At 37.0% G+C, this 26,084-nt stretch overlaps 1 protein-coding gene across 4 annotated transcripts in view; it reads right to left on the bottom strand.

The window, feature by feature from the left end:
• Window positions 1-17,723, bottom strand: part of LOC131060388 (inositol transporter 1) — a 132,942-nt gene extending 115,219 nt beyond the window's left edge. For 2 of the 4 annotated variants that reach the window (XM_057993598.2, XM_057993596.2), the window contains exon 1: window positions 17,029-17,723. The gene's annotated coding sequence lies outside the window, so the exon portion shown is untranslated. The other 2 variants (XM_057993597.2, XM_057993595.2) reach the window with 2 other exon arrangements.
• Between the last annotated feature and the right edge of the window lie 8,361 nt (window positions 17,724-26,084).

A 26,084-nucleotide genomic window follows, 5' to 3' on the forward strand; every position in this document is an offset into this window, starting at 1 on the left:
CCAATCAATGCCCGGCAAGAGATATTTTACTGCCTCAAACTCTTGGACTTGCAAGCAATTGCCATAATCTGTCACCTGATCTGGGACCCGATGGTACTCTTAAAGCCGCATCTACTACACACTTAGCCTTGAATACTCACATCGTCGGACCTCATAGTCATCGGAACAGTTGCTCCAATAATCCTCAATTGATGCCTTCGCTCTGTAGCGCCTGCAATAGGCTCTTTTTGCCAAATTGTCATGATCGAAACACTTCCTTGGGAAATGTTCCTATAGGCCATAAGATGCTAATTCGGCAAGTGATTCATCAACTTGCACCAAATTCTTGAAATGCACATCGAGGGCACCCAAAATCATAGGGAAGGTGAATCCAGATTGTTTCTTATCTCTGAGTAAGTTGCCCACTGGGTGTGCCTGCCTTGCAACTTCCATAAGGACTATTTTGTCTGTCGGATAGCGTGGAAGTCGGAATGGTGCCCCCTCAAAGCCTGCTATCCTGAGGTAAGTGAACCTGGGGAATTGAATAAACCATGCGTCGTACTTTTGTACCAAAATGGTAGCCTTCTCTAAAAGCCTTATGTGCAATCCTCCTTGCATTAACCTGACTAGGCGCATTGTAAAGGCATCATTGACACGCTCATATTGACCAATTGCATAAGCAGTGTTGTCTTTTCTCTTTGAGCTATGTCATAGTAATGCAGTTGAGGGTAGCATTCATATACCTTGACCTGATTTGGGCCATTCCCAATTTCACCCTTCTTGATTAATCTTGTCAGTGCCTGGTGTCGGGCAAACATGTAAATCAGGTAGGAGGTCATGGTAAAGTACTTCTTTTCCTCAAATTCGACCAGCTATGTATGGATATTATCACTTATGATCTGAGCCCAGTCGAACTTGGATTTCCTGGCAAAGACCTACTTCGTAAAGTAGAACATCCACTCTTCAAAAAAGTTAGACTGAGGGAGTCCCATAACCCGGCTGAGTAAGGTGACCATATCACCATGCTCGTTATGAAAATCACTTCTGGGGGTCTTTTTACTGATCCTAATACTTGGGGGCCTTCTCTCCTTATACCATTCTTCGTTTATCAATGTCCTGCATTTAGCAGGGTTCATGTCGTAAGCAACCTGTGCCTCATCTATAGTTGTAGCAATGGGATTATCAAGAAATGGGATGTCAAATGCATCCCCAATGGCCTCAGGTGTGAAGTCAGCTAGCACCATATTTTCTAGAACCACTAATCTAGTCTTTGGCTGATAATGTCGGGCAGCCTCAACTACTAGCTCATAATTTTGCACGGATGGAGGGAAACCTGCCGCCTAAGCAATACCACTTTCCATCATCCGCCTAGGCTTGCCATAGGCGTTAGGAGAATATACCCGGTCTCTGAAATCCTGAATGTCTATGTGGCCCAAATCAGTATCACCTATGTTCTCCCATATGCTCTGGACTTTTGACTCCCTCACTCCTCTTTGGTACTGGTACTTCATCTGCTCGCCTCTGCGGGGAATGTCAAATTTAGAGACCCAAGATGTTTCGGTTGCACCAGGTGTTTTTGAGGATTCTACCGCTGATTTAGGCATTTATCCTGCACAACCGGATGCGGATTACGAGACGAGATGAAGGAAGTGAACAAGTTAGTCAAAATAGAGGATGATGTTAGCACATAAGGACCAATGGGAAAATCGAAATTTGAAGAAAGTATGATGCTTAGTAAAAGAGCTTGCTTATCCAGGAGCGAAATGCTATGAAATAGGAATTTACGTTCTTTGTTTAAAATTTGCCACTTGGCTGCAGTTCAGGTTTTCCAAAATGTTCAAAATTTTCCTGTGCGAATTTTACATTTCAAGGTTAATTTTCTTGACAGGCTTTGCCTTTGCACTATGTTTAATGCTTTGCTTAATACCTTTCAAAAGAGAATTGTGACCTACAAAATTTCATCTGATTAATTCTCCATTAACCGCTTAAGCATAGTGACCAGTTTTGCATTTATTTAATGACTTTAAAGGAGACAAAACGAGTCATACCTGGTTTACAAGGTGTTTATCCCGCGATCTCTCCAAACTTTGGGTTAGAAAAGCTTTGTGCAAGTTTGGCCTGCAAGGCCCTTTTGTAAACTTTGAAAATGCCGTCCTTGCGATTTTTGGACTACGAAGGGTTTTGTAAATTGCGCAGGTCCAATACCTCTTCCCCACGCAATTTCCGGCTGGGAGAGGCGCTTGGCAAAGCCCTTTAAACTAAACGCCTTACCTTACTTCACGTTTTCGGTACAGGGAGGGTTTTTGCAAACTTCAAATTAGAAAAACTCCCTACTTCTGATTTTGCGCTTTCATGATGTTTGGCGATTTTCAGATTGAAAAGAGGAGATACAAACATTGGAAAGCTTACGCCCAACTCCCTTATCTGCGATTTAACTTTGCCTGACCAATTTCGGGCCTAAAGACTAAAATGCAAACATTAAATCGCCCTTCATGTGATTTCCAACTTCATCGATGCTTGCCCATTTTCGAGCTGGAAGTCTATTTGCAAATTTATAAAATCTAACGCCTTCCTATTTATAACTTGCGAAATTTCTATGTTTGCCCAATTTTGGGTTGGGCGTTACTTTTGCCAACTTCGCCATTTTCGGCCTGGGAAGCACTTTTAAAAAGTTTTTTTAGATGTTTTAACTCTTTGTTTAGGCGATTTTCGGCCCATGAGGCCCTTTTGAAAAGTTTTTAAGATTTAACGTTTTCACTTGCTTTGCCCAATTTCGGGCTAGAATCCACTTTTGCCAACTTAAAACAAATAACACCTTTTCCACATTTAGCGTTTTTCGGCCCATGAGGCCTTTTTGAAAAAATTTTAAGATTTAACGTTTTCACTTGCTTTGTGATTTTCGGCCAAAATGGGCCTTTTGAAAAGTGCTTTATTTGAAAGGTTTAAGTTTATGACACCTTATGACATAACTCGCGATTTCCGGGTCAGGGGGTTATTTTGCAAAGTTTTAAATTATACCGCCTTTCCTCATGGTTTGCATTTTCAGCCCATGAGGCCCTTTTGTAAAGTTTTTTGACTTAAACGCTTTACCTTATCAGGCGATTTTCGGCCCAAAGGCGACTTTTGCAAGCTTTTCAAACTTTTTGGGGCACAAGGCCATTTTGCGAATTTTCGAAGTTTATAACGCCCTACTTCGTTTGGTTTCTGCGATTTACTTGTTTTGCCCATTTTCGGGCTGACACCCTCTTTTGCAAACTTCGCCATTTTCAATGCCTTAGCGATTTTCGGGGTGGAAAGAGGTTTTGAAAAAGTCTTAAGTGAAACGCCCCTTGCAATTTCGGGCTGGAAAGAGGTTTTGAAAAAGTCTTAAGTGAAACGCCCCTTGCAATTTCGGGCTGGAAAGAGGTTTTGAAAAAGTCTTAGGTGAAACACCCCTTTGCTTCATCTTTCCTATTGGTGACAGAGCTCGTTGCTCCACTGCCACTTGTTGGAACCCAAAAATGGCGGATAAAAATTCAAATTTGAAACTCAGTAGGACGAAGGCTGGAAATTAAAAGGGGGACCCTGTTGGCAACAGGGAGTGTGTGCAACGCACAACAGTATGCATATTTGATTCAATTCTATAAATTCTGAAAATTACTATCTTGCTGTTATTAAAAATCAGAACTCAGAATTTTTTATCAGTCAATTATAATTTTGTAATTTGGGTCCAAAAACATTGTTCCAACAGCATATGCTTCATGTTAAACCCTTATTCAACCATTGGTACCAAAACTCAATCAAAACACTTGAAAAACTATTCCAAAATCCTTCAATCAGCAACATCAAATAAGATTGGTTGGGGATCTTTTGTAGCACTACTAACATCATAACTGACCAAGCTTAAAACATTGAAGAAGGAAAATCAAACAGCTAGTGCTAACCTCCTAAGAATGATCAAACAACTCACAAGATCTAGGCTTAATATTTATCATAGCACACTTGGGAACCCTCACTAACCAGTCAAACTGTCATGCTAGCACATATCAACCAATAATGGAAGCCCTTTCCTTTCTCCTTATAAAAACATCATGTAACTGATGCCAACTATCAAATCAAATTCAATGGATGATGAGAAAAACCCCAAGGCACGAGGATCATAAAAAACACTCAACCCCTTGCAAAGTGTTGGATTAGAGGAATCCAACAACCAACAAAGACCGAGATCATTAACAAAAAGAGTATTCCACCTATGGCAACCTAAAATAAATCTGCCAAGAATAAGAACTTAAGAGCTTAGCCACAACAAGCAAGATATGATCATTAATGGAGTGAGAAAGGGACCAAAGCATGCAAATATGAAACAAGGCCATGAAAAGATCTCGCAGATCAGATGTCAACATAGAGCACTAGAAACAAGAGAAGATGAATGGTAGTGTTTTGCAAAGGCACAAAAATAGAGCCGTAGTAACAAATACATCAAGGAAAGCTAAACGAAAAGGGAAAAAAAAGGATGAAAGGCAGCACAAATACTAGCGACTCACAAGGGATTTTCCACTTGTGGGGCAAAATGAACCTAGAAGCAATGAGAACCAGCCTTAATCCATTGGTAAATGAAGTCAAGCACTAAAAGAAAGAACACCTTCATCTAGAATAGGAACCCCATTGCAAACAACATCCACCTTCTCACATTAAGATCAAAAGAACAAAACTCTGCCAAGCATACAACCTCAAAACAAATCTCTACAAAACATATTTACAAAGAACAAAACCACCATGATGTTTCAAGAAACTTATTTACAAAATTCCACTACTTATAGAATAAGCTCATTCACAAGCAAGGAGAAATAGACGCCTCTTCTTATGATTGTGCACCATGAAACTAACCTTGAGGTGGTGATCAACAAGACAAACTGCATAAAGAAGAAAAGCAAACCCTTCGATGTTCTACAAATTGAATATATGGATTGCCCTCCTTGTTAGCATAACCGGTGAACAACTGAGAGGGGGAGGGGGGGGTGAATCAGTTGTTAACAAATTATGAAACTTTAAGCACAAAAAACCTTTTGCCGGAATAGAAGATATATCAATTAAGCACAAACATAAATCATAAACCAAATACCATGCATCCACAACACATAATGCCAAGATTTGTACGTGGAAAACCCGGTAAAGGGAAAAACCACAGTGGGAAGCCTACCCACAGTCAGATGATACTTTTGCAGTAAGTATATGATTACAATAAGAGGCCTACACATGCAGGAAGGCCAACAGCCTAGAGCGCACTGCTCATCACGACTACAAAAGATCTTTGGACTACAATCCGGAAATAAGAGTGAACAGCAAGAATAGCATCTCCTATGCCTGAGTACAGTTCCGGTTAAGCTCAATGCCAGAGGTCTTAAACCTCTTACACAAACCCAATTCGATCACCTATGATCGACCAATACCTCTGCATATGATTACAACTTTATTCACACACAGATAATCCCATAACCCACGACCACACAATCTACAAAAGAGATCTTACATCATATTTATATCGACCTGGGACCTAAACAATTAGGTCGGCCACCTAAAAGATAATACAATAAATCCATTACATAAACCCGCAAACCAATGATAACCCAAGTCGGCCTAAGACCGAAACAACATTAACCAAACAATAAATCCAATTGGTAACGCATCGAGAGCATCCACCAACACGTTACATAAACCAGTCCATAACCTAACAGAATAACACCGGACCTAAAATAGATCACCATAAGCCAAATGCAACACCACCAAACAATTGGAACACGATCATGATAACCATCAGCATCCCGAAAACCTTCTAGAAGCCGCACCAACACCACTTATCGAATCCATCAAAAGATCTTCAACAAAGCTCTATCGGTAAAACCCTTACCGGTAACCAAAAGGCTTACTAGAACATATGATAGCTTTAGGATCATCAAATCCCGAACCAACTGAATGTGACACGCATCTAAATGACATGAATGACCGAACCAAACCAATTCCACCAATCGGAACATACCGGAGACGAATCTCTTGATCATCATCAAAGACCAACCACTCTACCGGAATCCGGTAGACAACCAAATAAGCTAGTGTTGACATCAATGCAACACATAATCAATTCCTTCATATTGCCAACAACCTCCCCCGTTGCCCCTTTGGCATTGATGACAACACTAGATGTGAAAAAATCCAAGTGCCAAGAAATGCCAAACAAGTCTCCCCCAATGGAAGACATCCAACAAATGATATAACAATGAAGTTCTAAACCAATAGACCAAACTCCCCCAGTGACCGATATCTCTGTTAAGCTTTGTTTTTCACATGTATATCTCTCCCCCTTAGACATCAATGCCAGAAATCTAAGATAAACATCAAAGAAAAACATAAATCCTCTAAACCACACAACTGACTACTCTCCCAGAGTAGTAGCACCAAATCATCAATCCGGAATGAATAATAGTTCTGATAAATGCATACCGAACTGATGCCAATCAGCATCACTTAAGTCTCTACCGGAGGAGCAAAGACCCCCAATTTGTCTCTAAAATACTCAAATGATTCCTTGGGCAAAGGTTTAGTGAAGATATCTGCAATCTACTCTTTAGTATTCACATAAACCAATCTGACTTCATTTGCTTCCACCTTTTCCTTCAAAAAGTTATACTTGATTGATATGTTCTTTGTCTTTGAAAGAAATACCGGATTCTTTGATATGTCAATAGCAGCAGAGTTATCACAGTGAATAACTACCGGTTCATTACAATCTACCCTTATATCTTTCAACATTTGCTTCATCCACAAAACTTGTGTACAGTTAGTAGCAGCAGCAACATACTCAGCTTCAGCAGTAGATAAAGAAGTACATGACTATTTCTTGCTGATCCATGAAACAAGTTTCTTTCCAAGAAAGAAAGCTCCACCGGATGTGCTTTTTCGGTCATCTATATCTCCAACCCAATCTACATCTGTATATGCACATAGTGTAAAGTCATCATTTTTAGGATACCATAAACCATACTCAGTTGTTCTTTGTAAATATCTAAAAATCCTTTTCACTGCACTCATGATTTTCTCTAGGATCACTTTGATATCTTGATACAATACAAACTACATTCATTATATCCAGTCTAGTCTGAGTCAAATACAACAAACCTCCAATCATAGACTTCTCAAATTCATTCTTCATATTATCGGAGAATTCCATACATAATTTTTCCTCACCTCCAAAAATGATATCATCAACAAAGACCTCAATAATCAATATGTCATTATTAGTGATCTTATAATACAAGTTACTGTCAACATTACCTTTGGTGAAACCAAACTTCAAAAGATATTTATCCAATCTAGCATACCAAGCTCTAGGGGCTTGCTTCAATCCATATTAAGCTTTCCTCAATCTGCAAACCATGTTTTTGTCATTTGAAAGTGAAAATCCATCTGGTTGCTCAATGTAGACTTCCTCTTCAAGATCTCCATTTAGAAATGCACACTTAACATCCATCTGCTAAACCTTGTATTTCTTATGGGCAGCATAAGCAGGAAATAATCTCACAGCTTCAATCCTAGCTATCGGAGCAAAAGTTTCATCATAATCAATTCCTTCCTTTTGAGAATATCCTTTACAAACTAATCTAGCCTTGTTCCTCACAGCTTGTCCATCTTCATTCAATTTATTCCTAAAAACCCATTTAGTTCCAATAACATTCTTATTTATAGGCCGGGGAACTAAAGTCCATGTGTTGTTCTTTTTTATCTGATCTAATTCCTCTTCCATAGCTTTCATCCAACATTCATCCTTACATGCTTCATCTCCTGATGCCGGTTCAATTTGAGCAATTAAGCATACCTCTTCAGCTGCCAACCTTCTCCTTGTCATCACTCCTTTGCTCTCATCTCCAATGATCTGATCTTGTAAATGATTCAACCTTACATACCTGGGAGTCTTTTGACTTTCTGTTTCTTTGCTTTGATCTTCGGTTATTGTTGAATTTTCTGATATTGTCGAGGTAATTGGTTCAACATTTTGTTCTGGTACAAGTGCTACCCGTTCAGTTATGATCATTTCCACTTCCGGTTCTCTCTCATAAGTTCTGATTTGACTTTTGTACTGCTCATCCACCTTGACATTAGCGCTCTCGACAATTCTCTCAATCTTTTGTTATAACATCTATATGCTTTGCTTTCATTTGAATAACCAAGAAATATTACTTCATCACATCTAGGATCAAACTTTCCAATGGAATCATCTCTTTTGATATAGCATTTACTACCAAAGATTTTGAAGTACTTAACTGTAGGTGTATGAACAAACCATAACTCATAAGGTGTCTTATCGATGTCTCCTTTGATATGAACTATGTTGAATGTGTATATTGTCGTGCTCACAGCTTCTCTCCAATAGACATGAGGCAGATTAGCTTCCATCATCATAGATCTAGCTGCATCCAAGATAGTTATGTTCTTTCTTTCCACAACGCCATTCTGCTGAGGTGTCTGGGGTGCAGACAACTGTCTCCTTATCCCATGTTTCTCACAATAACTGTTAAGTTCACCGGATGTGAGTTTTCCACCCTGATCGGATCTTAAGCATTTGATCTTCAACCATGTCTCTGTCTCAATTATAGCTTTAAAGATCTTGAACTTTTCAAAGGCTTCAGATTTCTCCCTTAGAAAAGTAACCCACATCATTCTAGAATAATCATCAATGATTAGCATGAAATATCTATCACCCTGAAAACTTCTTATTCTAGCAGGACCACACAAATCAATATGAATAAGATCAAGAACATCATTAGATTTGTCTTGTATACTCTTAAAAGAAGTTCCGACTTGCTTACCCATTTGACATTCCTTACATACCGGATTAAGAGGCTTTACAAGCTTAGGTATATCTCTAACTGCCTTAGTTGAACTGATCTTTACAATGCAATCAAAATTCACATGACACAACCTCTTATGCCATAGCCAACTCTCATCAATATGTGCAATCAAACATGTCTTCTCACCGAAGTTCAAATGAAAGATGTTACCTCTAGTCTGAGTACCGGTTGCAATCTCGAATCCAGATTTGTTGATGATTTTACATTTTCCATCCTTAAACTGTAATTGAAATCCCTTATCCACCAACTGTTCTACACTCAAAAGATTACGCCTTAAACCTTCAACATGATAGACATTATCAGTGTTATGCTTACCATCCAATGATATAGTTCCTCTTCCTCTGATCATGCATGCTTTGTCATCTCCAAATTTGACCAGACCACCATCAAATTCTTGCAAAGATAGAAACTTCCTTTTATCTCCAGTCATATGATGTGAACATCCACTGTCTATCACCCATTCATCCTTGTCTTCAACTTTAGCAGCAAGGGCCTTCTCTTCATTTTGAATAACACGTTCCGGAGCATCTTCCTTGATAGCTAAGAATACCCATTCCTTTCCATTGTCGAATCCACTGGCTGAATCTTTTGCCGGTTCATCATCAGAATCATCAGTTACACCTTCCTCATTAGCATAGTAGCATGATTTGTCTTTGTTCCTCCTGTACTTATGCTTGTTATGATATTCATGGTTAGGCTTAAAAGATCTTCTAGCTTTTTCTTCAAATCTTGAATTCCTCTCAGGACATCTAGATGCAAAATGACCTATCTTATTACATGCAAAACATTTGAAAGGTGATTTTCCTTCATACTTACTTCCTATCAAACCCTTAGGTACTCTTCTAGCAAATAGGGCTTCAAGTTGCTCAAGCCCTTCATCTTCTTTCTTCATATCCTCCAGTTCCTTCGCATATAATGCTTTCCAATCACTCTTGCCGGTTGATGATGTAGATGCCTTGAATGCAGAATCTGTCTTTGCAGCTCCTTGAGGACCAAGTTCTTCAAGCTCAAAAGCAAATAACTTTCCAACCAAAGTATCCCTATTAACAGAAGTGTTAGACATAGTTCTCAGCTCATTAATTGCAGTAGCCTTCATTTTGTAAGCCAGTGGCAAAGCTCTCAATACTTTAGATACAATCTCATCTTTGCTTAGAGATCCACCACAGCATTGAATCCCAAGACAATTTCATTGACTCTTTCCATAAAAGCAGCAATTCTTTCATCTTCCTCCATTCTCAGGTTCTCATACATCACCCGGTAACCATCAAGTTTAGCAATTTTAACAGTAGGATCACCTTCATTCAGAGTCTCCAACTTATCCCATATAGCTTTTGCAGATGATTTGTTCGTTAATCCCATTACCTGCTGATCTGAAAGGGCACTCAAAAGGGCTTCTCTAGCTCTACAGTCATTTTCAATGTTCATATCCAAGTTTGTTGGAGGAGGATTGTCAGATGCCGGATCATAAGGGGTATAGCCTTTCTCAGTGATCTCCCAAATCTCCTTGCCAAGACATCTCAGATGAGTCTCCATCCGAAGCTTCCATACCCTATAATTTGTTCCTTCAAGCCTAGGGTTGTCCTTCCAGTAAGCAATTGAAGTTGAATGATTACTCACCATAGGATCTTCCTCAAGCCGTTAAGCTGTTGCAGAGAGGACAAGGCTCCGATACCAATTGTTAGGATAACCGGTGAACAACTGAGGGGGGGAGTGAATCAGTTGTTAACAGATTATGAAACTTTAAGCACACAAAGCCTTTTACCGGAATAGCCGATATATCAATTAAGCACAAACATAAATCATAAACCAAATACCATGCATCCACAACACATAACGCCAAGATTTGTACGTGGAAAACCCGATAAAGGGAAAAACCACGGTAGGAAGCCTACCCACAGTTAGATGATACTTCTGCAGTAAGTATATGATTACAATAAGGGGCATGCACATGCAGGAAGGCCAACAGCCTAGAGCGCACTGCTCATCACAAAAGAGCCTCACTGACTACAAAAGATTTTCGGACTACAATCTGGAAATAAGAGTGAACTGCAAGAATAGCATCTCCTATGTCTAAGTACAGTTCTGGCTAAGCTCAATGCCAGAGGTCTTAAACCTCTTACACAAACCCAATTCGATCACCTATGATCGACCAAAACCTCTGCATATGATTACAACTTTATTCGCACATAGATAATCCCATAACCCACGACCACACGATCTACAAAAGAGATCTTACATCATATTTATATAAACCCAAGACCTAAACAATTAGGTCGGTCACCTAAAAGATAATACAATAAATCCATTACATAAACCCGCAAACCAATGATAACCCAAGTCGGCCTAAGACTGAAACAACGTTAACCAAACAATAAATCCAACCAGTAACGCATCGGGAGCATCCACCAACACGTTACATAAACCAGTCCATAACCTAACAGAGTAACACCGAACCTAAAATAGGTCACCATAAGCCAAATGCAACACCACCAAACAACTGGAACACGATCATGATAACCATCAGCATCCCGAACACCTTCTAGAAGCCGCACCAACACCACTTATTGAATCCATCAAAAGATCTTCAATGAAGCTCTATTGGTAAAACCCTTACCGATAACCAAAAGGCTTACTAGAACATATGATAGCTTCCGGATCATCAAATCCCGAACCAACTAAATGTGACATGCATCTGAATGACATGAATGACCGAACCAAACCAATTCCACCAATCGGAACATACTGGAGACAAATCTCCTAATCATCATCAAAGACCAACCACTCTACCGGAATCCGGTAGACAACCAAATAAGCTAGTGTTGACATCAATGCAACACATAATCAATTCCTCCATATTGCCAACACTCCTTGCACAATCAAGACGTTGATTTATGACAAGCAAGATCCTAAGAAGAAAATTGGAGAATTGAAGCTCTCTTGCATGCTTGAAAGCAAGCACACTTAGGGACTCCATGGCACTAGATGCCTCTTCATGTTGCTCGTCATCTTTGTTGCTCTAGGGAACACCAATGATGATGCCTCTTCATGTTGCTCATCATCTTTGTTGCTCTAGGGAACACCAATGATGATGCCTCTTCATGTTGCTCATCATCTTTGTTGCTTTAGGGAACACCAATGATGGGCTTGAACTAGAACCTGATCCCCAAAATGGACTTGAATTTTAATGAGCCTCTTATGCAAGTAGAAAATGAGTGCATCACATTTATTATTGCAGACTCAACCCCAACTGTGGCATTATTATCTTCTAGCTTATTCTCAATAAGGCGAGCACCTCCTTAACCTATGCACATTGCAAACACAAATATCGTTAACGAAATGAGATAATTCTTCAAACAAGTCAATCATGTCATTCCTCTTGAAACCCCAAAAAAATTCTTGCCATAAGAGCTCCTCTATAGAAGAGGAATCATCTGCATTTATCTCTATGCATTTGTTCATCTCTATTCCAACCAAGAAATCATCAATAATTTCAGCTTCAATAAGTTGTTCAATGCTTGATTTCTTACGTAGAATGCATGGCTTAGTTTCATCTTTATGTAACGTAGCACCCATGCTACAAAATAGATTTCTATTTTCTTCTTTTCTACTTGGAAAACCTGGAAAAACTCTCAAAAGAATCAAATCCTAGACCATTGAGAAATAAATTTGAGCCCACACATTCATCATTTACAAGGAATACTTCATCTTACACAACAAGGTATAGATCTTCAAATTTAGGGCATGTTAGGACTCAATTCAGCCATGTCAAATTTTGCTCAGGTCATCTAAACCTACTTTTTAACCCAATGCTTATAACCAATCTAAGATATTTTGTGTGGGTCTTGAGTTGTTAAATTTGCCTAATTGTGGTCTTCTATCATTCCCCACATGCCTATAATGTGCTGCAGTTGCCAAATTTCCAAAAGTTGTCTAATTGTTTTGGGTGTTGGTTGAAATGTTTAAACTTGTGCAAAATATTGAAGCAGTTGGAGTTTCCTTGCTAGGCATACCTTTATGCCCACTCCTACTTCCCTTTGTTCCTTATCGGGATGTCAAACTTTTCTATCTCATCATGTCAACCCACCTAAGTCCAATTCTCTTTACCCATGTCGACCCTCAAACTTCCCTCTCACCGAGTGCCCCCCATGAGGTACCCCCAAGCCCTTAAATTCAAAAAACCTGCATTTTTCACTCTTTGACTTCAGCTACCTCCCTATACACTTAGAAAACCAGCTTTTCACTAGGGTTGGCGCCATTATTTTCCTATTTAGGGTTTCTCCTACACAAAAAACTATTATTCATCAAAAAGAGCACCAATTTGCTTGTTTGCAACAATAAGAAATGGCCTGGAAACCCTTAAATTATCTTGACAAAGCTCTACAACTATTGAATTGAATCAAATGGTACCTAAAACTCATTTTAGTTCATGCAGGTGCAAATTAAAATGGAAAAACAAGACAAGCCTATGTTACATTTATTGCACGCATTAGGTTTTTGTGAGCCGTTTCCTTCACGCCATCCCCTGGCAACATGTCTACAACAAGATTTTAGCTCTCCCAAGCCAATTTATGCCAGATCTAGAGGCATAATGAATGGAAAGATATTATGCAAGGTTAGGCAGAGCCATATCAGTATTTCCGATCGGATTTCAACATCTTCCAAGCAATTTTTATGCATTTTGGAATGCAATTGTCAAAGAAATGACAATTGTGAATAGGGTATAGGTGGGTTTCTTCACATCATTAATGTTTTCCATCATCTTTTTTGAGCCTCCCAAGATAGCTAGACAAAATGCAATGACAAATCTATAAAAACCAATTGGAATTTCATACTCAAGGTTGTCGCCAAACCAATTTCAACCACTACTAAAGTCTATAGGTTGTTCTAGTGTAACAAATGTTAAATGTTTTAACTATAAACAAAGAGATATGCTTTGTAACAGCGTAGTAAGGATTCTACTTGTAAATTTTTAACAATGAATGTCTCCATGATTGTTTGCAACAACTCAAGGGAATATTGTAAGCCTAGTTAAGTATTTAATTTTGTCACATTTGTGATAGCATCTAATGTATTGCAAATATTTTGTTATAATTATTCTCTTAATGCATATGGAACGTTGTAGTTATAGTCATGGATGATTAAGCATGTTTATTGTTAAAATGTAATCTTTGGTTTCCAATCACTCACTTGCGAACCCTCACAAACCAATCAATTTACCAACCACCGAATCAAATGTGATGGATGGTGGGTGGGAGCTCAATGCACTAGGAGCATAAAAATCACTCAACCTCCCAAAGGTCATCAAATTAGAGGAATCCAACGACCAATGGAGACCAAGACATTTAACAATACACCTATGGAGACTTAGAATAAGGCCACCATGAATAAGAACTCAAAGCTCAACCACAGCAAGGAAAATAAGATCATTAATGTGGCAAGGAAGAGACCAGAGCACATGGGTATGAAATAAGGCCATGAAAAGATCTCTTAGATTGGATGTCAATACAAAAGGCTAAGAACAAGAACAAGGGAGCAATGGTACTTAGTGAGATGCAAAAATAGAGCCTTAATTAGATTATCTCAGGTCAGTTATCAATGCTAGGTCACAAGAACATTGGGAAAACTAGGAAGAAAGGGGAAGATAGGGATTGAAGGTAGTGTGGAGAAAGTTTGAAAATGGATTGCAATAATCGCACTAGAGGCCAATTCGGACAGTTGTAAAATATTGTCGATGGAAGGGGGCTGGATAAACATTATTAAAGGATTACAAAACAAGAGTTACCCAATTTGGAAACTCCATGGACTATTCAAAGAAGCCATCTCACATTTGCAAGTGCTTCGATTCAATTATATTTTCCCAGTATTACAAAAAATGTAACAAGAAGGTAGATTTGCTTGCCACAAAATCATTTCTTGTCTTTAGCAAGTTCAAATGTTGAAGATTGTGAAGGGATGAAAGGCATCATCCTTAATGAGAAACCTCCCTAATTTGTCTTTTACCCAGCAACATTCAATTTCATAATGAGTGGTCCTTTCATTGGTGTGCAGAGATGGTATCTTGCTTTTGTCCAAGTTGTGTAGTGATGGCTTGGTAAGGTGTATTAACACCACCGAGTGTGAAGATTCCTTTTTAATGGCTTGTTTCCTCTCATCTTGAAACAAATGTTTCATAGGGTTTTCATGGTGGAAATTTTTGGTCAGCTTATCATTTTTTAAATTTTAGTTGTCCAAGGTGCTTATGTGCACAATTTGCTATGTCATGTATGCCCGTTGTGTTAGGGCTTAGAAGAGACTAGGTGGAAGAAAGGATCCCTTTTGTCGCAGCTAGGTGTCTAACCATAGACTAAGGAAAATTTCCAATTGCCCTCACTTCATCTTACTGAACTTGGTTAAAAGTGGTATAGCCTATATGGAAGGAGGGATAAGCAGACAGCAGAACTCTTTGCTCTCATTCAATGTTAGTAGTAGATTTCTCTGTGAGACTGGCTTGGATAGCACCTTCAGAGAGAGAAAGAGGCTGGCTAGAGTTGTCCCTACCACTCTTGAGAATGCCACTATGGTCGAGAGCAAAGCAAAAGAGGATGTCGAGGACAAAGAAGAAGAGGATGTCGGAGACAAAGAAAAAGGACAATCGAAAAAATGTCAAGTGTTCTAGGGTGGATCCATCAGAGTTGGCAATGTTAAGCTAGGAGAGGTGAATATGGACATAGACACTCTCACTACTTTCTGTCAAAATCTGCAAACAGTGATCAAGTATTTGCTTATTTCCCAACATTAAGTTACTTTAGAAGTTTCTAGTGTGTATGCGTTTCCTCCTCTGTCAGCAGGAAAGGTGTTGAGGGCTGCAAAAAAAACAGAGATGATTCATGGTATCAAATTTGAGGGGATCAAAAACTCTGCTGGTAGTGGAGATGTCAAGCTCAGGATGGTAGCAGTAAAGCCAGGTGTTTGATCATCAGGAGGTGGATGTGGATGCTGTCAGTCGTTGGGGAATTTTGGCTCTTCCCTAAATATTCTGATGTGGGGTGTTGTTTTAATTTTGGTTGCTCAGCTCCTCTGGTTAGCGCTCATATATTGTTCCTGTTTTTTGTACTACTGCACTCCTGGGTTGTTCATGCAGACTTTGATAGTATCTTTTCTATAATGTTCTCTTTTGTTCATATTTCAGGTTTGGGCCCCTCAACATTACCTATAAGACAGGTCCAATTTACTCTAATGCTTCTCCAAATCCAGAACATTTCCAAGATAGTTGAAATTTCTTCAAAACGTGCAAAAGTTTACTCAATAATCTAAAGAAAAAACTGTGCCATAGAAGATGCAATTTTGTATCAAATGACAGACACATTCAACTCTAATGCTTCCCTAAATGAATCCTTTTCAAATAGTTTTTTATTTTTGTCCAAATGAACAAAATTCACCTGGAAAATGATGAATAAATATTACAAGAAAGAGGTGTAGAATGATTGTCAAAATTCAACTGTAATGCTCGTTCAAAACCACCATATTTCTAATACTGGTTGAAATGTGTTCTAAACGTGGAAATATTAACTCAAAAATGGAATGTCAAAATTTTGCCATTGAAAATTAGAAAATTGACACACATACTCCAAATTTAGATTCAAAACCTCTAGCTTAACAGATTTAAACTGCAGACATGTTCCAAACTTTATATGAAAACGAATTTTTTTTAAAATGAGAATGATAAATTACCTGCCACGAGAAAATGGCAACAAGTGACAGCCAATTCCACTCCAATGCTTGTGTGAATCGAAGATTTTTGAATTAATTGTCTCAATGTCTTGAAAATTTGAAACGCTTGATAGAAAAAGAAAAATATGAAAAGGAACAAAGATTAAAGAAGAGCAATAAAATTGCAAACGGCAGAAACTTCACTCTCATACTTCTCCAAAATCTCAAAAAAAAAAAAAAAAAAGTACAAATTTTAATCTAAAACGAAAAGTACAAATTTCGCCTCAATTCATGAAAACATAAAGTTTGCGGAAACAAAAATGTATGAGGAAACGAATCTTGGATGTCAAATTCAACATAATGATTATCCAAACATAATATTTTTGGAGCAATCGTTTGCTTATCTACAAATTGTGCAAAATTAAAATTTACAATGAAGAAAGCAAAAGATGAAATAAATAAGGAGGAGAAACTTAACTATACACAAAAGAATGGCAGTTAAATTCAGCTCATCCAAAGCATTTCCTTAGAATGAACCTCAACAAATGTTAAAGGCTCCCAACAAGTGACATTTACGCCCTTTTCTCCCGACAAATTCAGAAATTTACAGCTTTTCAAGCATCAGTATCAACCCTCAAGTTTTTAAATGCATTTCATTCAAATTGAAAAAAACAAAACCCTAACGATTCAACTTCGCAGCCCTCTGAGTTAAATTGAACAGAAAGAAGGAAGCATCGCAGTTATTTCAATGGTGTTGACAGCTGGGCTACATCCGTCGGATTTTCTTGCCACTTCGATTTCCGAGCATTTTGTGACAGGCAAGTAGTTGGTCTATTCCGAGCTTTTTAATCAATATCTTGCTTCCGAAGGATTAGAACGTCGCCCATTATTACAGCCAGGAAGAGATGGACAGCCGACGTGTCAATATTGTCGTGTACTCTTTTCTGACGTGGAGGCGGCCCACATGAAAACATTGGAAACTAAAATGATGCTCTGCCTCCAGTGAACTGGAGATAGGCTTTAGAATATTGCGTTTTGAAGATCGCGTTCTTCTAACGTTTTTCTCGTTTTAATTTTTTTTTGTGGGCCTGGTGTTCATCATTTGCTGTAATTTACAGCTTCATGATTGTTATGGTACACCTTATATGGTTTTAATTAGCTAGTTTCAATGGCTGTTTAGAAAAGTGAATTTCCTGAAAATGTAAAACTTGTAATCCATTAGTGAAACAGTATGGATATGACTTGTTGACCTTATTTAATGGATTTTGTTTTTTCCAAATATTCGAAGTCAAGGTTTGAGGAAAACAAATATATCATATATTTGATATTTGACAAAGATTTTTAGATTTAGAATTTTTTAAATGTAAGAAATGATTTTTTTTCCTTGTTATTCATCTTTTAAGGAAAAGGACCTAGTAGTTGTGCGTGCTTCTCACGTAGAAATTTCAAATCAATCCAATTTTTTTACAGCAGCTTACTTGGCAAGTCCCCTGCTTATAACTAAGGTTTCAGAGCCACATCATCAAATATGATGCCACATCAGCATGCTTTTTGCCAAGGTGTCCAAAACAGCCCAGAAAAAAAGTGAGACCAATAGGTGTGCAAAAGGGCATCAATACTTGTGCAGCTGATGTGGCATCACATGATTGGTTACTTTTCACAACAAATGGTATATTTCATTCAATTATTGGTACTTATCATACAACTATTGGTGCAATGTTATACAAAGGTTGGACATTAAATCAAGAGATATTGGGGTATTAAATCAACAACTTCTATCACAAGAATTGGAATGCACTCAACTATGGGTCCTTTCCCCTAATATGATTAATTAAAAAACAATTTTGTGGTAATCATGATGTTGTGGTGGTGTTAGCATCTTTCTCTCTTCTAAATTGCTACATTTAGATGATGAAAAATATAACTTCAACAACAATGTTCAAATGACTATTTAGAAAGTGAATTTTGTAAAATTCTGTAAAAATATCAAGTTGGTCTAGACAAGTTAAAACGTATGATATGACTTTTTGACTTGTTGTTACTGAATTCAAGATCTTAGAAAATAATGTTTTGTATGAGATGCTTATAAAAAAAAATAGATTTTGACAAGTCTTTTTTTGTAAGAAGTGATTTTTTCAAGTATTGGTCATAGAGAAGTTGTCGTATTTGAAATCGCTTAATTGTCCCATTAATATGTGTACCTTTCATATAATGAAATGTGAGAATTTTTCATTCTTAAGCAAATTTTCATGTTCTCAAATGCCATCAATTGTTAACATGTAATTCTTCTAATGAAAAATGTTCAAAATTTTGATTATCTACAATCTGATTGGTCTAGTCATTTTTTGGGCCTTCAATATTGGAGGTTTAACTATTTAATGTGGTACATGATTATTTAGTACATGTAATAACAATAAGAGATTAATGCATATTGCTCAAAATGCAAATTTATACATGTACCTTCCAACGAGTTAGGAGTTAGAATTTTTCAAGGCTAAACAAAATGGATTTTAAATGTAAAAATGTGATTTTTTTTAACAAAAAATATGTATTACAGACAATAAAAGGTCCAACAAATTAGTAGTTAGAATTTGTCAAGGCTAAACAAAATTTGTTTGATTTCAATTGTAAAGATGTGAGTTTTTTAACGAAAAATATTAATTATAGACAAAAAGGATTTTGTCTCTTTGAAGACACTTGAATTGGTCTCTCGCTCGCATATTGCCAATTTTACTAATTATTCTCCTTGATAACTAAATAATTTTATTTCATTTTTATTCTTCTACATTAACATTACTCTTCAATTTCATAACTCGTGATTCAAATTTCCTTTGATTCCATAATCATTTTCTTTTTAATATTAATTAAATATCGTAATTATTAAATTAATTTTGATTATCCAATTTAATTAAACAAATCTTTATCATTTAATTAAATTAATTTCTACTATATTCTCATAATTAAATAATTTCTTTAAATTATTTAATTATCTAATAATGTCATCTTAATTAAATAAAAAAAATTCTTTAATTTCATTTATCCATCAGTTCAATTAATTTTGTTTCCCTCATAGATTCAAATCAAATTCATTTCCCTCTCTTTCCAATTTCAATTTCATTTTTTTGAAAACCCAAATTTCTCTAATGTTCAGTATGCTCCTCTGGATGGATTAGTTTATTCTTAGTGACAACTTCTTTTTGATATCTGTACTATTTTTTCGCTATAATCAATATAAAAAAAAAACCCAACTTTCCTCCAAATGACATTTCATTTCAAATTTCCTACAACACATGTGGAAATACCTAACTACCACTAACACTCAATTCTAACTAGTGAGCCAGCAATCACTTTTTCTAACTAGTTAGTCACTTCCCCTTTTTTTGAAATCACCTTGTTCTGACTAGTCAATCTATTTAGTTCCACTCTCGATCAAATCTCTTAACCAACCAATCAAATGAGTTATTTCCTCAATTAGATTTAGTCATGTTGAGTGATTATCTCCAATCACCTTGTCTCGTGAAATCTCAGTCATTGATCAATCTTGTTCTCAAATCAATATCAACCATCAAATCGAATTCCTAAAAATCTATAAATTCAAATTCAATCCTCCATTTTCAACAACCACTATCTTCGTATTCTCATGCATCTATCTTGCGAGTTTTCATAAACTACAACTTTGAGAGCCATCATCCAACACAAGGAAAATAAGAACAATGGAGGCCAAGTGCTTGGGAATCAACATTGAGTTTTCTTATTTCATTGTTATTTCATTTTGTTGATTTTCTTTAGTATTCTTCATTGTGTTATGATTGGACTTTGCTATTAGATTTAAGATTTAATGGTTGGCTTATTTAGTCTAAATTTTGACATGTTGATTTTTTCTCCCATGCACATCAAAAAACCTGACATGAACAACAATCTAATTTTGGAAAGTGTATAGATGCAAGTTTCAAATTACAAAATTTATTCACGCAACTGTGAATTAATTTACACAATTGTATGCTCATATTCATGCATTGTGTGCTTAAAATCAAGCAATTGTCAATTATTGTATGTATCTACATCTAATCTTTCACGCATATGTACATCAAAAATCTCACATTTACAAAAACAAGCATAAATTTTGCATAAGATATCGGATTTTCAAAATTCAAAATGTGTTGGAAATTTGATTCAATGCTCTATACTTTGGTATAATTATTTTTTCCATGTATGTCAAATAAAATTTGGTAAATTTGTTTAAAGTCGCCCCTTCTTTTTAAAAGTTTATTTTCTCGTATCTTTTTCATACAAGATTATCTTTTAGTGAGATTTTTTTTCAAATCTATGAGAAAATCATTAGGAATTTACTCATAGCATATCTTATATCATTTGGAGATTATTCATTTTGGGCTATTTTGTTGCAACTAACTCAGTCTATGCAACTTGTCCTTCATTTGATGAAGACCCCTCAGCTTAATAACAATTTTCTTGCAGGAAAAGGGGCGGTGTTGAAACTACTAAAAAATGCTTTGTAGGAACCTTGGAGGATGATTTGAATTCATTTTTTGAAATCTTGCATTCATTTGTGCTTGGTAGTGTGGTGCTTCAACACATTTTGTTTTTTACCCAAAATCCTATGTGAAGTATCCTCTCCCCTTGCCTTTGTGGAGCTTGTCTATAAGAGAAAATCATATTATTCTAGTAGGAGAGGATTCTTGGGGATTTCATTACCCCTTGGCTTGACCTCGAGAGGTATTTCATATGGGCTACTATGCAAAAAGGGTGGGAGCAAAAGTTGTAGCCCATCTCAAGCTCATATGTCAACAATGTCAATTTGGGGGTGGACTTAAAGCCACATATGGTTGATTAGAGACTTAAGTGTCTCACCATCGAATGTGTATGTACTAGTTTCCTCAAGTATTCAATTAAAATCCTTGTAATTAGAGGCCAAAACCCTATGCTTAATATTTTAGGGAGTGTAGATCGTACCCTGTAGATACCCCTCGTGTATCTCCCATAGTAAAATAGGAACTCCTCAATTCATAAGGTCTTTGGACCTTCGGGGGTAAGAGAAAATGGAAATCTTTTGTAGGCCTGAATCTCTACCTTTATGCAATGGATAAGTATTTTATTACAATGGAGACCCAATCAAGTAATATCCTTTCTTACCTTGAGTAGGACAAGTGCTTGTTTCTAAAGTGTGTGTTAAAATTATTGTGTTTATACCAATAAAGTCTATCCAATCTTCAGGCTAAATTAGGCCCAAGTTAATGTGAACTCTAATTTCAAAGTAGTCCAAGTCAGTAGCCAAACTGTATTCATTGTTTTCTAATTGCCTAATAATCTGATTTCCCTAAAAAACTTTCATTGAACTATTTGAAACCTTAGTCATGCAACTGAATAAATTTGTCATGCAATTGCTTTTTAATTTATGCATCTACCAAAATTTGTCATGCAACTTCCTACAATCTCTTCACACATTTGATGGAAGATTCACACAATTGATACCAATTTGTCATGGATCTATGAATCATAGTCAAGCAATTGTCTGCCAAAATAAAAAAATTCAATCAAGTCAAGAATTGTCAAATTGGGATCCAAAATCAACTTCAACTGTGTGATTGATAAGGTCATTAGGATTGGTAGGTTCATCTAGTTTGTTTGTTTTTTGCAACATTAGTTTCTTTTAGGGTCCTTTTAGATTAAAAATCAAGTTTGCAAACATTACTCTCCTTAGACAAATTACATTAGAGGAATTAGCTATTCCCAAGGAAATTAGAAAATCAAGTCTTAGGGTTAAACCTTAGTTATTGTCAAGATACCAAGACCTCATCAATTTTTTATTATCAAACAATCATCAAGTTTAGCCCTTATGTTGATCATTCTAGCACAAGGCCACAACTTTTATCAAATCCCCAATCAACCATTATCATATTTTTAAGTCAAGTTGTCTCTTTCAATTTCTTTGGTGAACATCCATAGGTTTGTGCTCACAAATTTTCTAGGAATCAAGCTTACAGGATTGCATATTTTTCATCAAGACATTATCAAAAATCTCAAAAATACCCCAAAACATAGAATAGTATTGTCATCTTTTAGATGCATTGTCATCCCAAAAATCTCAAAAATCCAAAAAATAAGTGCATATTAGTCTCATTGTTACTAAAAAATCCAAAAACATAGGTGTATTTTAGTTGCATTATAATCCAAAATTCTAAAAAATTCCAAAACCATAGTGTGTACCTTTACATTCATTAGTGTACTCCTAGGAGTCTTTCATGGCCTACACATGATCACAAAGCAAGATAAATCAAATATGTCAAGATGCCTCTTTCGAGCATGAACAAAAGCATCCACCTATGTCTAGCAATGGCTCATTCCAAAGTGATTATGTCAATGCCATATCTACCTCATGTGATTCCATACCAAATGATAAATCCAATGATAACATCTTTTGAGTTTACCTCCAAGGGCTATCCACAGTACAAATCCAAGATTTAATCCATTCCTTTATACAAATCCCTTATACAATTCAAAAATACAAGATCTAATGCCACTATATGCCCCATTCCCAATCAAAACCTACTCCAAAGAGTCTCATTCAAAACCCATCTTTATCATGCCAAAACATTGAATCCTTCCAAGAATCTTCCATGCATATCCAAACCCATACCCCATGTCGAGAGGATAATCCAAAGTCAGAAGAAATAGGTCCTAACATAAATCAAGATCAAGATACCATGACTCTCCAATCTCATCCAATTTTTTATCAAGATCCCACATGTCAATTGATATTTTAATGAATATCCCCTCATCCTTTTTTATTCCATCCACGATGATCCCCTTCTATCTCAAGAGTAAAGTGTCCTTCCAAGTCCCATTCATAATCCACATGCTATGAAAGATCATGATATCACTTCCATCCTTTACAATGATTCAATTCAAAATCAAGAGCAAAACACAAATTCCAATGATTCTCTTCCAAGTCAAGATCAAGGTGTCCCTTCATATCCATCTCATGACCCTAATCCTTCTCAAGATCCCATCACCCCTACCCAAGCTAGTCACGAACCCCTTACTTATAAAATGGGTTCCTCTGCTTTCATTTGATCCAATCTACTTCATGATCCTATCATTCCTTCCATACCATATCTCCCTCAAAATGGACTCACATTTTGTTTCAAAAATAACAAGTATCCTATTGCTAAAAAGATTTGTCAAAATATGCATTATCAAAGCAAAGGGTTAGGCATCCATGAACAAGGTATACTAGAACCACTTCATATAAAAGAAAATCCAAATAGTCATGGCCTTGGCTACATAGCTCCCTCTCAAAATGTTGGCATGCCTACAAAATCCCACATCCATCCATCTATGTCAAAACATGCACAATCCCCATTCTCTAAATCCAATTTGGGTCCTTGTATCCCAAAACTAAATCCTTCATCCATTTCATCCATCTTAGGTCCTTATATCCCTCCATTCACTATCCATGTAACCCCTAGCTCACAATCCAATTACCCTATTGTAAATCAAGATCAACAAAGGCACACATCCTTGAGAACCTTCCAAACATCTATATGCATTAACCCATCCAAAAGACCTTCATATCATTCATATCTATCCATGAATCTCATTCTCCTTAGAAGCAATTTGGATGCCAAGCATAAATTCCACAATTCCAAACCCACATACATCCAAAGATCAACATTTCCAATCTAAAAGACATGTCAAATCAAATAAAAATCCAAAATTATCCTCAACATTTGGAGCTCTAACTTGTTCCCTAGCTGAAGTATCTAACCTAGGATGCCAAAAGGTGGTGGTCCCATAACACCCACATTGCTAGCTATAGTCCTCGACTATGCCTTTCTCTCTTAGCGACTCTATGATAAAAAATCCCTATAACTCAATGCACTCTAATTTGTGGATACAACACTCTCATATAACCTGTATCAATAAGATATGATGCAGGAGCATTCTGGTTCCTGGCAATCTTGCATCAACCAAAAAAAAACACATTTCCTTTCCAGCTTGTATTTTCTTGCATTTTCTCACCGGATCTTGCAGAGTTGGATTTTGCTTAAGGACGTGATCATCTTCCTTATTCCTAAACCACAGAGCATTTGGATCATTTATCAACAAGTTATTGCTTCCAGATTTCGAGACAATTTTCTAGCCCCGGAACCGCTTGGACCTATTTGCTATGGGTGAATCTTGCAGATCCTTTCCATAGCTTGCGGAGCTTCAATTCATTGATTCCAATGTTCCTTGCCATGTGGCCGACCTTCCATTTGATCTGCACTTCATCCTTTAGATTTTTCAAAGGAATCTCTTTGGCGAAGGCCGACCTGGTGTTTTACACATTTGATCTTATTTTTTTCCTCTTGGGTCGACTGGGTCCTTCTAGACCATATAATCAATGTAATTGAGCATCATAATTCAGTTAGGAAGAACATAGAAGGCATATCTTAAGATTTAGTGGTCTAGAGTTGACCAATTCTATAATTGAGCATGTATGTGGTAGGCCAATGAGCCGAATCTTGTAACTCGGATGTTACCGGTTATCTATAATCAGTTTTAATGATCTAATTCATTCAGTTCTGCATTTCCTCCATCATATCCTCATGTTTCCATTGTGTTTACTCTTATTGTCGATCTGGATTGATCTCTTTGAGGTCCCTCCTAACCGGTGACTATGCCAAGTGGTATCAGAGCGAGATTTCATTCTGGAGATTGCGTTGTCTTGAGAATCTTGTTGTAGGGTGGCGGACTGTGGATCTGACTTGCAACTATAAAGGACTAGCATGAAGATGACGCGAAGAGGAGATAGGAATGGTGGAGCGCATGGGAATGTAGACCTTGTTCTAATGGAAATGTTGAGAGGAATTGCAGCCCGGTTAGAATTCGTTGAGACAGCCCAGAGAAGAGGTCGACATATTGAAGATGTGAGTGAAGATGAGAAAGAAGAAGCCCCGACAGAACAAGTGAAAAATCCACTAACAATCAATCCAAAAGAAGAGAGGTTCTGGAGGGTTTTGAGTAGGGCGAACACTAAACCACATTTTACCCCATCGGAGTATGATGGAAATTTGGATGTAGATGAATTAATGGATTGGATCTCGGAGATGGAGAAGTATTTTGATTTTGAGAACACCGCAGAAGAAAGGAAGGTGAAATATACCTGTACTCGGTTGAAAGGTCATTCATCTCTTTTGTGGGAGCATTTGCAGGTTGATAGACAAAGAAGAGGTAAAGAGAAGATCAAATCATGGGAGCAAATGGTTGCCAAGTTAAAACCAAAGTTTATGCCAGCTGATTATCAAGTAAATCTATTATGGAAGTTGCAGAACTTGAAGCAGAAAGAATCTAGTGTAAAGCAGTATACCGAAGCATTCTACAAGTTGAATATCAGATCTAGACATGTCAATGATGAGGTTGAACAAGTTGCGAGATATCTGAATGGACTGCGGATGTCTATACAAGATGAACTCAGTTTGATCAAATTGTAGAGTGTTGAAGAAGCTTATCAATATGCCCTGAAGGCAGAAG

The sequence above is a fragment of the Cryptomeria japonica genome, chromosome 4 (assembly GCF_030272615.1).
Source record: "Cryptomeria japonica chromosome 4, Sugi_1.0, whole genome shotgun sequence".
Classification (NCBI taxonomy): domain Eukaryota; kingdom Viridiplantae; phylum Streptophyta; class Pinopsida; order Cupressales; family Cupressaceae; genus Cryptomeria; species Cryptomeria japonica.